This window comes from Stomoxys calcitrans, chromosome 2 (genome assembly GCF_963082655.1).
Source record: "Stomoxys calcitrans chromosome 2, idStoCalc2.1, whole genome shotgun sequence".
NCBI lineage: Eukaryota > Metazoa > Arthropoda > Insecta > Diptera > Muscidae > Stomoxys > Stomoxys calcitrans.
Window position 1 is genome coordinate 149,304,418 of NC_081553.1, and position 12,118 is coordinate 149,316,535.

Sequence of the window (12,118 nt, forward strand, 5' to 3'; positions counted from 1 at the left end):
ATACAACGAATCCCATCACGCTCGTCTGCGAGAACCACTGCCTGCACCGGGAAATTGGGCCGCACTTGGGATATTCGACCGGCTGGCATAAAGCAAGCGGCTGCTGCGTTAATGGTGTCTCGAAATTTCCTCTCGGCGACTAGCACATCCGAGGGGGTGGCAGTTCACTGAAGCGGCAATTGGTATACTCTCTGAAGCTAACCCAGTCAGCCTTCTTCTGATTGATAAACGTCTGGCGCTCGAAGGGGATCAGGGGATGCAATAGAAATGTCTGGCAAAATGCTGCACCTCCTCGCAATCCTAGTGGAGGCATCCTCATGTACCGCACAAAACGTGGAGCCTTCAATCTGCTCTGCCGAAGCCATGCCACGCTGGCTGTTACCTAGGGGAGAATGTCTCGGCAGTACCGGACCTGACTGCTATAGCCATGCACTCCATGTAGGGGTCACTAGAACCAGGTGCAGACAAGATGGATCTTTATTGCACGGAATGGTGTATAACGGAGGCCAATCCCCCACCTCCATTCCTTGAGCGATCCTTCTATAGCACATTGTATTCTTGACAACTGTGCAAGCTCAGTTGTCACGGATACAGTGTACAAGTGTTGGTCAGCTTTGTCACCTGGATCGCAGCGACCAATATGTTCTTCCGACTCATAAAATCCAAACGATGCTGCTGTTGCGTATATTGCCGCAGGGGAGAGGTCGGGGGGTCTCATAGTCCGACGATGAGGACGCAGAAGGCGACGGCGACGACGACGACGCTTGTGACCCACTGCTGGTTATGTTCGCACAGCACCTTGCAAAATATCCAGTATGACTATACTCCCATAGTGAAGGGAGGCCAGAGCACCATCGGAAATGTACCCACTCCTTGCACCGGTTACACCTCACCAACACCGACCGATGATGGAGGCGGTTCTGGTAAACCGAACAGAACCAGGGTCCGGGGATCTTTTCAATCCCGGCACGGACCGGAAGCGTTCGGAGAAGGCACTGCGGGATGTGCCTCTCCCAAAACGAAAAAGACGAACACGTACACAGAGGCGGCAGCCCTTGCCGATGAAGGGTTTGGTCAATCCCGTGGGTCAATCCCGTGAGTACAACCGGCTGTCATGGGACTGCCCATATCTGGTGATCATTTCCTACAATGAGGTTTTTTCCCCTGCAGAAGCGGCTTGAACAAGTAACATAATGCTTTAAGGCGGCATCTCTCTCTCTCTCTCTCTCAATCGTGTGGCAATATAAAGGGAAGCCAGCCAGTAATGAGAATTATTGATTTCATGGCTGGCTACTACTGAATCTTCAAGGCTTAGTGACGAAAGAAGAAAAACATTTAGTTTACTCTTTGCAAGAATACAGGCTCTGTATCTCCCATTCCCCGTACCACTGAGTAGTTTAAGTCCCGGAATTTTTAGTCCATAAACTATTCCTCCATGCACCCATGGTTCCTGGAAGAACCATGTCAAATCCCCCTGCCATCAGGAGGACCTTTAGTGCCGCCGAAACGGCTTTACAAAGATGTAGATTTATCAGCAGAAATCGAACCATAGTCAGGATTCAGAACTTTCACCACTGTTGCGTTAGCCTCGTCTTCTGATTTCGCTAGGATTAGATCCTCACAAGATACGTTAGATCTTGTCATGATGGGCTTCCATACGCATCCAAGATTAGGTCAGAAAACAGTGGAACTACTCTTCCTCGGGACACTGGACACTTGCGGTGTGGACGATTCCTCCTTAGATGCTTCACTAGCTGCTGCTGTCGGAGCACTTTGTGAGTTCCTTCCTTCCCCGCTGGGCCATTCCTCCAATCCATTCGGATGACCTTGAGCCCAATCCATTCGGATGACCTTGAGCCCAATCTATTCAGATGACCTACCCACACAGGGCTTGTCGGGTTTCGTTTCGATGCCTTCCCCTCCTGGCAGGTGATTTTCAATCTCCTCCAATCCGCCAGACTTAAGCGATGTAGTGGATAGTTCCTCAGGCATGTGTTCCTCAACAACTGCTGAGTCGTCTTCTGATTCCCATACCCCACCGCTTCTATAGACCTTCAGTTTCAACTTGTTGAATCCGTAGGATACAACTCCTTCGGACTTGTTGAAAAAATCGGCAGAGCCCGACCGGGATTCCAACCTGGGCACATGGAGTAACAACAAGGGCCGTTGTCTTTGTCTAGCGTTCGAAGCCATCAATACAACTTCCAATAGATGCACAGAATCGTGTGCTACCATGGAAGTAGTGTAATTGTTGCAGACAAAAAATCTCTCATTACACGAACACATGCATTAGGAAAGTACAGCAATAGACAGGGTTGTCGAGCTTGGTTAATGGGGTATTCGTATCATAGAGACGTTATCGCAATAAATATGTTGCATGGTTGAAAAGTCTTCTAACCAAAGACGAAAATCTCCGATCATTGAGCTCGTCTCAAAGGAGAAACAAACGAAATTAATAAAAAGTTTTATTAAAATTTTGTCTTAAGTTTTCTTAAGTACAGCTAATAGACAGGGCTGTCGAGCGTGGTTCATGGGGTATTTGTATCATAGAGACGTTTCCGCAATAAATATGATACAAATGCTACATACCAACGCACAGCCCTTGAAGCCATCACACCTAATATGGTTAAAGTCTTCTTACCAAAGATGAAACGTGTCCCATAGTGGTTGGTGTGTGTTGCGATCTCTTGCTGTCCTTTTCCAATTACAAAAGAAAATCTTCGATTATTGAGCTCGTCTCGAAAGAGAAACAAACGAAAATAATAAAAAAAGTTTCATCAAAATATTACATTAAGGAAACATTTTACTAGAATTGTGTGTTAAGAATTTTTTTTAATTCTATCCTTAACACATGCCATTAAAATTGTCAGCCCTATTTTGAATAACAATTCTCTGGGAGTTTATTCCCTACAACCTTTTCCTCTATTCTGAATAACAATTTTCGCCTTTCCCTTATTGTAAAAAAACTTCGAAAAAGGGAAATATTTCCCAGGGAAAAAAGTGACTATTCTGAATCGAAATAAAATGGAGAATTAGAGGAAAAAAAAAATTCCCCCAAACAAACAAAAGGGAACTAGGATAAAAAATTATGAATTTAATTATTTTATAAAAAAAATGGTACCAGTTCTTAATATTAAAATGTGTGGAAGTTATTTTTCACTTTTTTATCAAGTCAAGTAGAAATTTTGTTAAGTTCCCCCATTTAAATATGTTATGTTCCCACCATAGAATATTTGCATACGTTTTTCGGTTTTATTGGCAAAATACGAGCATTCTAGAATTGGTATATGAATAGACATTGGTTTCAAAATATGCGGTTCATAATTTAATATTCTTAGAGCCGTTCGGAGTCGGATACTAAAGGCACTCTATTATACGCAAGAAGTCTTCTGCCTGTTCCTTAATGGAATATTCGTGGGCAATTTTTCAAAAATACTTGGCGCCACATTTGGCAGCATCTACTCCACAGGAGTAGGAATAAATCCTTAAGTCTCTTTTCAGCAGTACTATGTCCAGCAGCCGCCCCAAACACCAAGAAAATCGGCGCGGCCCGGAAATATCTATTAGAGCTTTAAGTTCTAGCTCCATAAAAGTAGGATTTAGGTAAAGTAGGATTTTAGAAGGAGAAGCAAACCTCTATACACACTAAAGTATTCTGCCCAAGAACGATCCGGAAGATTCAGCCACCTTAACTCCTTCTGGCAAGGCAAAACGCCAACATGCAGGATGTGTGCCCGATTATCCCGGCACGGGATAGCTGTGATCACCACACAGGCCAGAACATTTAGCTCCTATTTGTGTGGTGTGCATTGCTGTCGCGAGAAGCTTAGCTGCGAGCTACTGGGTGCATCCACTGGTTGCGGATAGTGGAATGCTTCATACGGAGTAGCTGCAACGGCAATTGCGGACAATCATCGGTATCGAGCGGAGAGTGTTAGTGAGAGGTCGGGCGGTACCGGCACATGCACAAATACTGAGTGCCCATGATGCTCGTTATGGCAAGGCGAGTTAATGGCGCCTTTAAAGAAACCAATGGCCAATCTGTTCTCCTGTTGGACCTGTTCTCGCCGTAATCGGTCCTTTGGTCACATACAAGAGTTTGACGAGAATAGCAAATAACAACGACAACAAATAGCGGCAATAATAAAAGATAAAGACGGGCGGAATTAACAGAAACCGAACAGTAATTAGAAAAGTTTTTATTAAACATTTGTCTTTAAAAATATGTAATTGAAAATTTCTTTAGAAAAAATTGCATTGCATATTTGCAACTTCATATTGTTTTAAAATTTAAAGTTTAAGCTTGGAAACAATTTTATGATTTAGAAAAAAATTAATTAAAATTTTAAGATTCATGTATTAAAATCTTGTCTCTATGTAGAATTTCGACCAAAATCTAAACATATTTTAAGGGTCATAGAGGCTATGTTTTTTCAATATTTTGGGAAGATCGAAGATAAAGGCTTTAGGAGTGAAAATCGGGCGAAACATATATATAGGAGCTATGACTAAATCTGAACCGATTTCTATGAAATTCACTAGTGATCAGAAGAGTCACTAGAGAAATCTCCGTGCCTTATTTCGCTAGTTTCGGTTGATAAATGACGATATTTTTGCAGTATTATTCCAAATCAGACGAACATCCATCCATCCAAATCTGAACCGATTTCTTCTAATTTAAATAGGATTCGTCTTTAGGATAAAAAAGATGCCTCAAATTAAAATGGACAGAAAAACAGACACACAGGCAGACAGCACATGGACGGACATGACTAAATCGAACCAGAAAGTGATTCTGATTCGTTCGGTATGCTTATTAACGGGTCTTTCTCACTGCCTTGCACTACTACTACTAGTGATGTAGGGTATAAAAATATTAAAAACATGCACCCGTGTTTTGAATAAGCTAATTGATTGATTAGTATTATAAACTAAAATCAATCTGGATCAAATAACCCATTTGCAACGGCCAACGACCTACATCACTAAGAAATATTTATGACAAATTTCATACGGATAGTCTCATTCATTCGAACCCTATCGTGATTTCGGCTATCTGTTAAACGGATGGATAGAAAAGTGCATTTAATTTTTTTTTTTTTTTAATTTTTGAATTTTTTTTTTAATTTAAAAAATTAAGTGCTCGGAGTCGACTCTGAGTCGGAGTCAAGCAATTTTCCTAGATTCGCAATCGAGTAAAAATTGCTCGACTCCGCAGCCCTTATTTCGACTTCATAATTTTATATGTTTATAATGTTTTGTGCTTGTGTGTGTGATTGAAACAAAGAAAATCATAATATAGTTGCGCAATTGTACACACGAATTGGCAGTAGATTGGGAGAAACAACCATATGGCAATTTAAAAATCGTAAGCATGTCAAAATGAAATTATTGACTTGCGAAAAATTTAATTCGACATACACAAACCAAAAAAGACTCGATTTCCAGCGATTATCGTTTGTTCATCTGGACTATTGTTCGACGTTCAAAAGCAGGCTTAAATTTGAGTTTGATCACTTAAAACGGGAGATTTTGAGATGGCCAACATGTTTGTTTGTACTACATCACTGTTATAATGAAATGTCATATTATCTATTAACCTTATGCTTATCTTTTTATAAGATTACATGAAACTTTTAACACATATTTTTGATTGGCTCGTAATTACATTGCCTTTTTTAATTACAAATCTTGATACGTAAAAATTAATTTTTAATACCCTTTTTTATAATCGTGATTTTATTGCGATCAGCTATATTGATTACCATTATAAATATATAAAATTTCTTGTGAGACTACGATTGTAATTTTACATCCAACCTCTAAGTACCCTTGATTCGGAAGTTTATGTGCTGAAGTCGGGTTTACGTACCGGGATCGATATATGATCATTCCTAGCCGGGAACTGCGACTACTAACCCATGATGAGACATTGGAGCAATTACTTTGTCACTGCCCGGCTTTCACGTTTAACAGATACCAGCACTTAGGTGGGAACACAATACCAGACATGAACCAACTTAGGGGCGTGGCATGGAAACCATTAAGGATTTTTTAAGTAGCACGGAATTCCTAACATAGAATATCTTCTTCGAGGTTAGTTTTTAGTTTTTAGAGCTCACCGATTACTGGCTTAGGTGTATGTCTATAGTGACATGGGGCAGATTAATATATGCACTCTCTTTTCAACCTAATCGAACCCATAGTGGCTAATGTGGTGTGATCTCTGGCTTTTCTTTTCCATTGCAAGAAATCTTCGATTATTAAACTCGTCTCGGAACAGAAATAAACGAAAAGTTATGAATTTAATAATCTTCGCAATAATGTGCTTTCTATTTCTGGGTTCGCTGATGCATGTAAAAACTAGATGTCGAGCCGACATCGACATTGACTACATGCTCTTAGTGGCCACTCTACGTCAACGCCCAGCCCCCGTGAAAAGGACTAAAACAAAAAGCACAAAGGCTAACCTCTTTCGCCTAAAAAACCCCGAAACCGCGCGCGAATACAAGATAGCATTAACTGAGAAGCTCCAAAATATCACCTAGACATGGGCCGACATAACAATAGCTTATAAGGAGACAGCCACCTCTATCAAAGGCACTGCTAGACGATCCCAAAAACCATGGATAAGCAGCGAATCTATAGGGGAAATAAAACACCGGAAACGTCTACGCAACGCTCTGCTACGGCAAAATCAAGTGTAACAAAAACTGCAGCCAGGACTGAATATCGCGCATCCGCCTCGCTGGTCACACCCCTAGTTCGCAGAGATAAGCGAATATATTTTAATATGCTGGCAGAGCAAGCCGAAATATTGGTGTTCATTGCTGTCACCAGAAGTTTAGCTGCGAGCTACCGGGCGCGTCCATAGGTTGCGGATAGTGGAATGCTCCAAATGAAGTATGGAACTCAGAGAGAGGTCGGGCGGTACCGGATCTTGCACAAATACTGAGTGCCTATGAAGCTCGATATGACAAGGCGAATTATTGGCGCCTTTAAATTACCAATGACCATCCTGTTTCCACGGCAATCGGTCCGTTGGACCGGAATGAGCTTGCTCACCTACAAAAGCTTGACGAGAATCGCTACAATATATGGCTACAATAACAACAACAACTAACGGCAATAATAAAAGATAAAGACGGGCGTAATTAACAAACTCCGAACAGCAATTGGAGCGCCATCGCTCTATGTTCCTTTAGAATGAAAGAAAGGTATCAGGGTCCCAATCCCAAAGAAGGATGACCTCATCCAGAGTATAAACTGGAGGGGTTATTGATATCATTGCTAAACGCAATAAAGAAACTGACGGCAAGTCTTCTTCTGCAGCGTATTTCGCCTGCACTTGCCAACATTTTGAGGAAAGAATAAACAAGTTATCGGCCAGGACGATCTTGTGGCGACCACATTAACGCCTTGCGTGTAATCATTAAATAGTCTGCAGAATTTAATACGTACTTATATTTTAAATCGACTTTGAGCTTGCTGTTGACACAGTTTCGCGAAGATCAATGTCGATCATGCTGTTGAAAAAGGGCATCCATGAGAAGATCGTGAGGCTGATTAGGGAGATGTATAGAAATACAGAAGTTTCATTCCGTTTCAGTGGAAAAGGGAGCCTTTTCCACTAAATTCCGCCTTAGAGGCGACAAATGATGAGGCGCCCTATGACATTCGTTGGGATATTAACGTCTTCCGAATGATATATGCCTTTTTGCGCATTGTTTTAAACGAATAAAAGCGGAACGCTTGAATGAGAACGCGGCCGAAGTAGGCCTATAAATAAACATAGCTAAGACCAAATTGATGCAGATAGGAACAAAAATTTGACATCGCTCACTCTAAACGGCCATGCCATTGAAGATGTTGATAACTTTTCTTATATTGGCAGTAAAATAACAAAGTACGGAGGAACAAAAGCAGACATACGCGAACGTATCAACAAGGCTGGAAACGCCTTTATTAAACTCAACAAAGTGTGGAGATGCAGTGACATATCACATAATACAAAGAATCTTCCATAGCAGTGTGAAATCTTTTTAATTATATGATTGTATAACTTAGTGCCTGACAAAAGCGATTAAGTCGCTTTAAAATCGTATTTCAAAAGTAGAATTGCAAATAAGAACAAAGACTTCCCCTGCCGATGTAGAAATCCGGAAGAGAAAATGGACTTGGTTGGTTCATATCCTACGCCAACCTCGACGAAATGTCCTAGACTGGAACCCGCAAGGGCAGCGAAGGTGGTGACGCCCTAGAAACACACAGATTCGCTCTACAAAAAGAGAGTTAGAAGCAACCTATATATCGTGAAATGAAGCCAAGTGTTTTGGGCAACGATAGAGCTAGATGGAGAGAGCTTATTGATGCCGTATGTTTACACTGACCATTTTACTATTGGTCATATTTTATTGTAATATATTTAATATACACCGATTGTAAATAAAGACCGAACAACAGTTCCAAACAGCTGCGATAGCTGTGAGCACCACACAAGCTGGAATTTGGGTTCCGATCTGTGCGGTGTTCATTGCTGTCACGTGAAGCTTAGCTGCAAGCTACAGGACGCGTCCACAGGTTGCGGATAGTGGAATCTGCCATACGGAGAAGCCGTAACTGCAGTCCCAGACAATTAGCGGTATCGAGTGAAGAGATGTCGGATGGCACCGGCTCTTGCACATATACTGTATGCCTATGAAGCTCAAAATGACAAGGCGAATTATTGGCGTCTTTAAATAACCAATGGCCACGCTGTTCCCGCGGCGTTGGACCGGAACGAGCTTGCTCGCCTACAGGAGCTTGATGAGGATCGCCACCTCCACATAAAAATGTGGTTACAATAACAACAAAGCTGCAGATTTTGGTTCGGTATGGGTTTTAAAGCTTTTTTCTTAATTCATCCAAATAGATGTTGTTGTAGCCACATTTGCATGTGGAGGTGGCGATCCTCGTGAAGCTCTAATAAGCTATCGATTATGAGATCGATCGCCGCGAGTACATGATCGCCATTGATTATTTAAAGTCGCCAATTTCTCACCTTGTGATACCGAGCATCATAAGCACTCAGTATTTAAGATAGAGCCGATACCACCAGGCCTCTCACTGGGACTTTCTACTCGATATCGCTGATTGTCCGCGACTGCAGTCACTCGTTCCGGTCCAAAGGACCGATCAACAAAAAACACCACACATCTTGGAGCTCAATGTTTCAGCCTGTGTGATGCTCATAGTTTCCCGTACCGGGTGCTTAATCTTAGTCCTGCTGTGCTCTTGTTTCTTCATCTGCAATTACACCTTAGACCAATTAGTTCTGTGGACTACCGTGGCAGTCATTGCATGCCCATTGGTTTGGCGCTAGGACATGCAGATTTGAGCAATTTTTCAACCCGATTAATCACAATATCAATGTCCTCCACAGTTTCAACTTTCTTCACAGGTTTGAAAAGGATTGCACTCTAGAAGGCATTGCAAAACTTAAGCCAATCTGCCGTCTTTCTAATTTTTTAATGCAGATATACTGCTTGGGGATATTGTTTCGCAGTCACATATACATATAGTGCTTAAAAGTTCAATTTCTTTCCTTTATTACGAATCGCCAGATAGCGACAACTAATGTATTCGATTAGAAGCTCTCCCTTTCACTAACTTCTGAGCTTCCCCATATCTGGTGATGTGCAACAATTGGCAAAACTACCCACAGGCGGGATCATTAAATCTTACGCCACGTATGTGATACTAATTTCAAGGCTGACTACTACCATATCTAAAGTGCTTAGAGAAGGAATAATATAAAAATGTTTGCCCATTTCACAAAATGTATAGCAGGTTTAAGGCCTGGTTATGCTCTCGTAAATGTAGGAAAACATGTCAGCTGTTTTGTTTTGGCTTATGAATACATATACAAATGATTACCGAACGTCTGTCAACCGTAATTGGAAACTAAATTTTACGTCCCGCTGACGTCAGCTGACAAAATTTTAAGTTTGAACAAATTTCAAAACCAAAAATTTAATTTCGACCTGACCTGTGGTGAAAGAAAATGAAAAAATTTTAAATATGTGATAAAAAGAAATTACAAGAAGAGAGAGAGGGGGTTACCGCCAATACGGTGCAGTCGAATGCGCTAATCCATGTTAGCACTATGTCGTGAAACTGGAGTGTATTCAGGGATTCCACACATACCGCCAAGAACTTCGACCTCACTGTCCTAGAACCCACGACCTTGAGGCTCCTATATATGCATACTGAATTCGAAAACTATAAATCACTTCTCAAAATTTCCTTTGCGGCTATCGTTATGGCACAGAACTCTTCGCGAAAGAACATACACTCATCCAGCAGTCTCACTGGCGTACCGATATTTTGTGTGTTAGAGTATGGCCGTAATCCAGTCCCTGTCTCCATCTTGGAGCTATCTATAAAGACAGAGATATCATTCTCTTTAAACACAGGATTCGCTTCCCATTCCTCCCTCCCGGGAAAGAAAATCCCGGGATCACGTAGCATACAGTCACACAGGAAGAAACTTCATTGGACCCCTCTTGCGGTTCATGGTGGTGACTTTCGACCCATCTCCTCGTTAATAAATGCCCTCCCAATATTCAGGAAAGCCGCCATCGAGTACTCCTTCAGTAGGAGAGACATCTCGACTTCTCGCACCACTTGGTGGAGGGTCGTCTCCTCCGACCTGCCCTTGAGGTATGCTTGAAGTTTTGCTACGTCAGACCCTCCCTCACCTTAGAGTCTTTATTGCTATTGTAATACAATTGTTTTGTTTATAATGTCAAATGCTACGTTTTATAATGAACATAATCTCCTCTTTAAATTTACGATGCAGCATTTATTCTACATTTACGGTACATTTACGAGAGCATAGCCAAGCCTTTAAAGTAGGTTTATTTGACAGTTCTATTAATAAAATCTGTCAAATAATCCTACTTTAAGGTTAAAATAAGTATTGTGAATATGGGCATAAGACTACTTGCAAGAATGTAGAAACCACTCCTTGCTTTGGATTTAAGTCGATCTTGATTTGGATCGCATGGAATCGGCCATGTATAGAAACAGTAGTTTTCTGCATTCGAATGTGTATGGTGCTGACAGAGTATAAAATGAACATCAGTACGAAGTTTACGGCCTTATTCACAAAACTTTTTGAAATCTTAAAATGACAATTCTATTAAACGAAATATGACAAATAAATCTGTTTCAAATCTACATTAAGTTTTGTGAATAAGGCCGTTAGTTTTTAGACTGATGCTAAATTGAGAACTAATGACTACATATTTTTATATCAAATACACATTTGCAAATTTGCATTCAAGTAATTTATGAATACATTCATTACTTATGGAACGAACCACAAAGGACGTGCGTGTTCATTCCCCTCTGGTCCGTAAATCCACGTTAGTTCCTGAGTATAAAATATAATAAGCAAAAATAATTGTGTACGTTTTTGGCCTTTTTGTTCTTTGGCCACCGTTTTACATGAATGTTGTCTCCCCTTAAATGTGGAATCCATTTACATATCTATATAACTCACACAGTGGTACACATATTCCTCTTTAGAAATTTACAATAATCGTATACTTCTTTGAAAAAACCCGACTAATTGTTGGAGCTAACTTAAACAACATTTATAAAAACAATGTTCGATACAATAAATATGTATATTTGGACTCGTTTTCTTTCGTTGGTTTTGGACACCTACCTACTGCATTTTACTTCCAATCGTTCCACATGCAGAAAAAAATAATTATGACAACAATGGCAATATACACCTTATAATGCGAACAACACAATATATTTCACACTCCGTTAAAACACTGTTTTATCTATAAACTGATGTTCATTTTATACGCAAAGTAAATTTTACAGATTGGTATTATATTTTGTACAAAAACCTTTTATTTTGTGACCATTTGATCAAATTTTTCTTGGTCAAAAAAATGTTCACTAAACCAAAATGGAATTACGACAAAGTATTTTGTACCTGATCCTCAGTAATCGGTACATATGAATTATTAACATTAGCTGTGTTTTATTTTAGTACTACATATCGCAGTGCAATGAAATTTGTATGAACATTACATCATCCAGTACCGCAGTTCTGTAA

General features: G+C 40.6%; 1 protein-coding gene across 3 annotated transcripts in view; it reads right to left on the reverse strand.

Annotated features, from left to right (window-relative positions):
• Window positions 1-12,118, reverse strand: part of LOC106084619 (uncharacterized) — a 179,906-nt gene that overhangs the window by 141,389 nt on the left and 26,399 nt on the right. For 2 of the 3 annotated variants that reach the window (XM_059363973.1, XM_059363972.1), the window contains exon 1: window positions 11,714-11,973. The exons of the other annotated variant lie outside the window; for it this stretch is intronic. The gene's annotated coding sequence lies outside the window, so the exon portion shown is untranslated. Of the gene's footprint in view, window positions 1-11,713; window positions 11,974-12,118 lie in introns of those variants that run through there. 3 annotated transcript variants of the gene reach the window in all.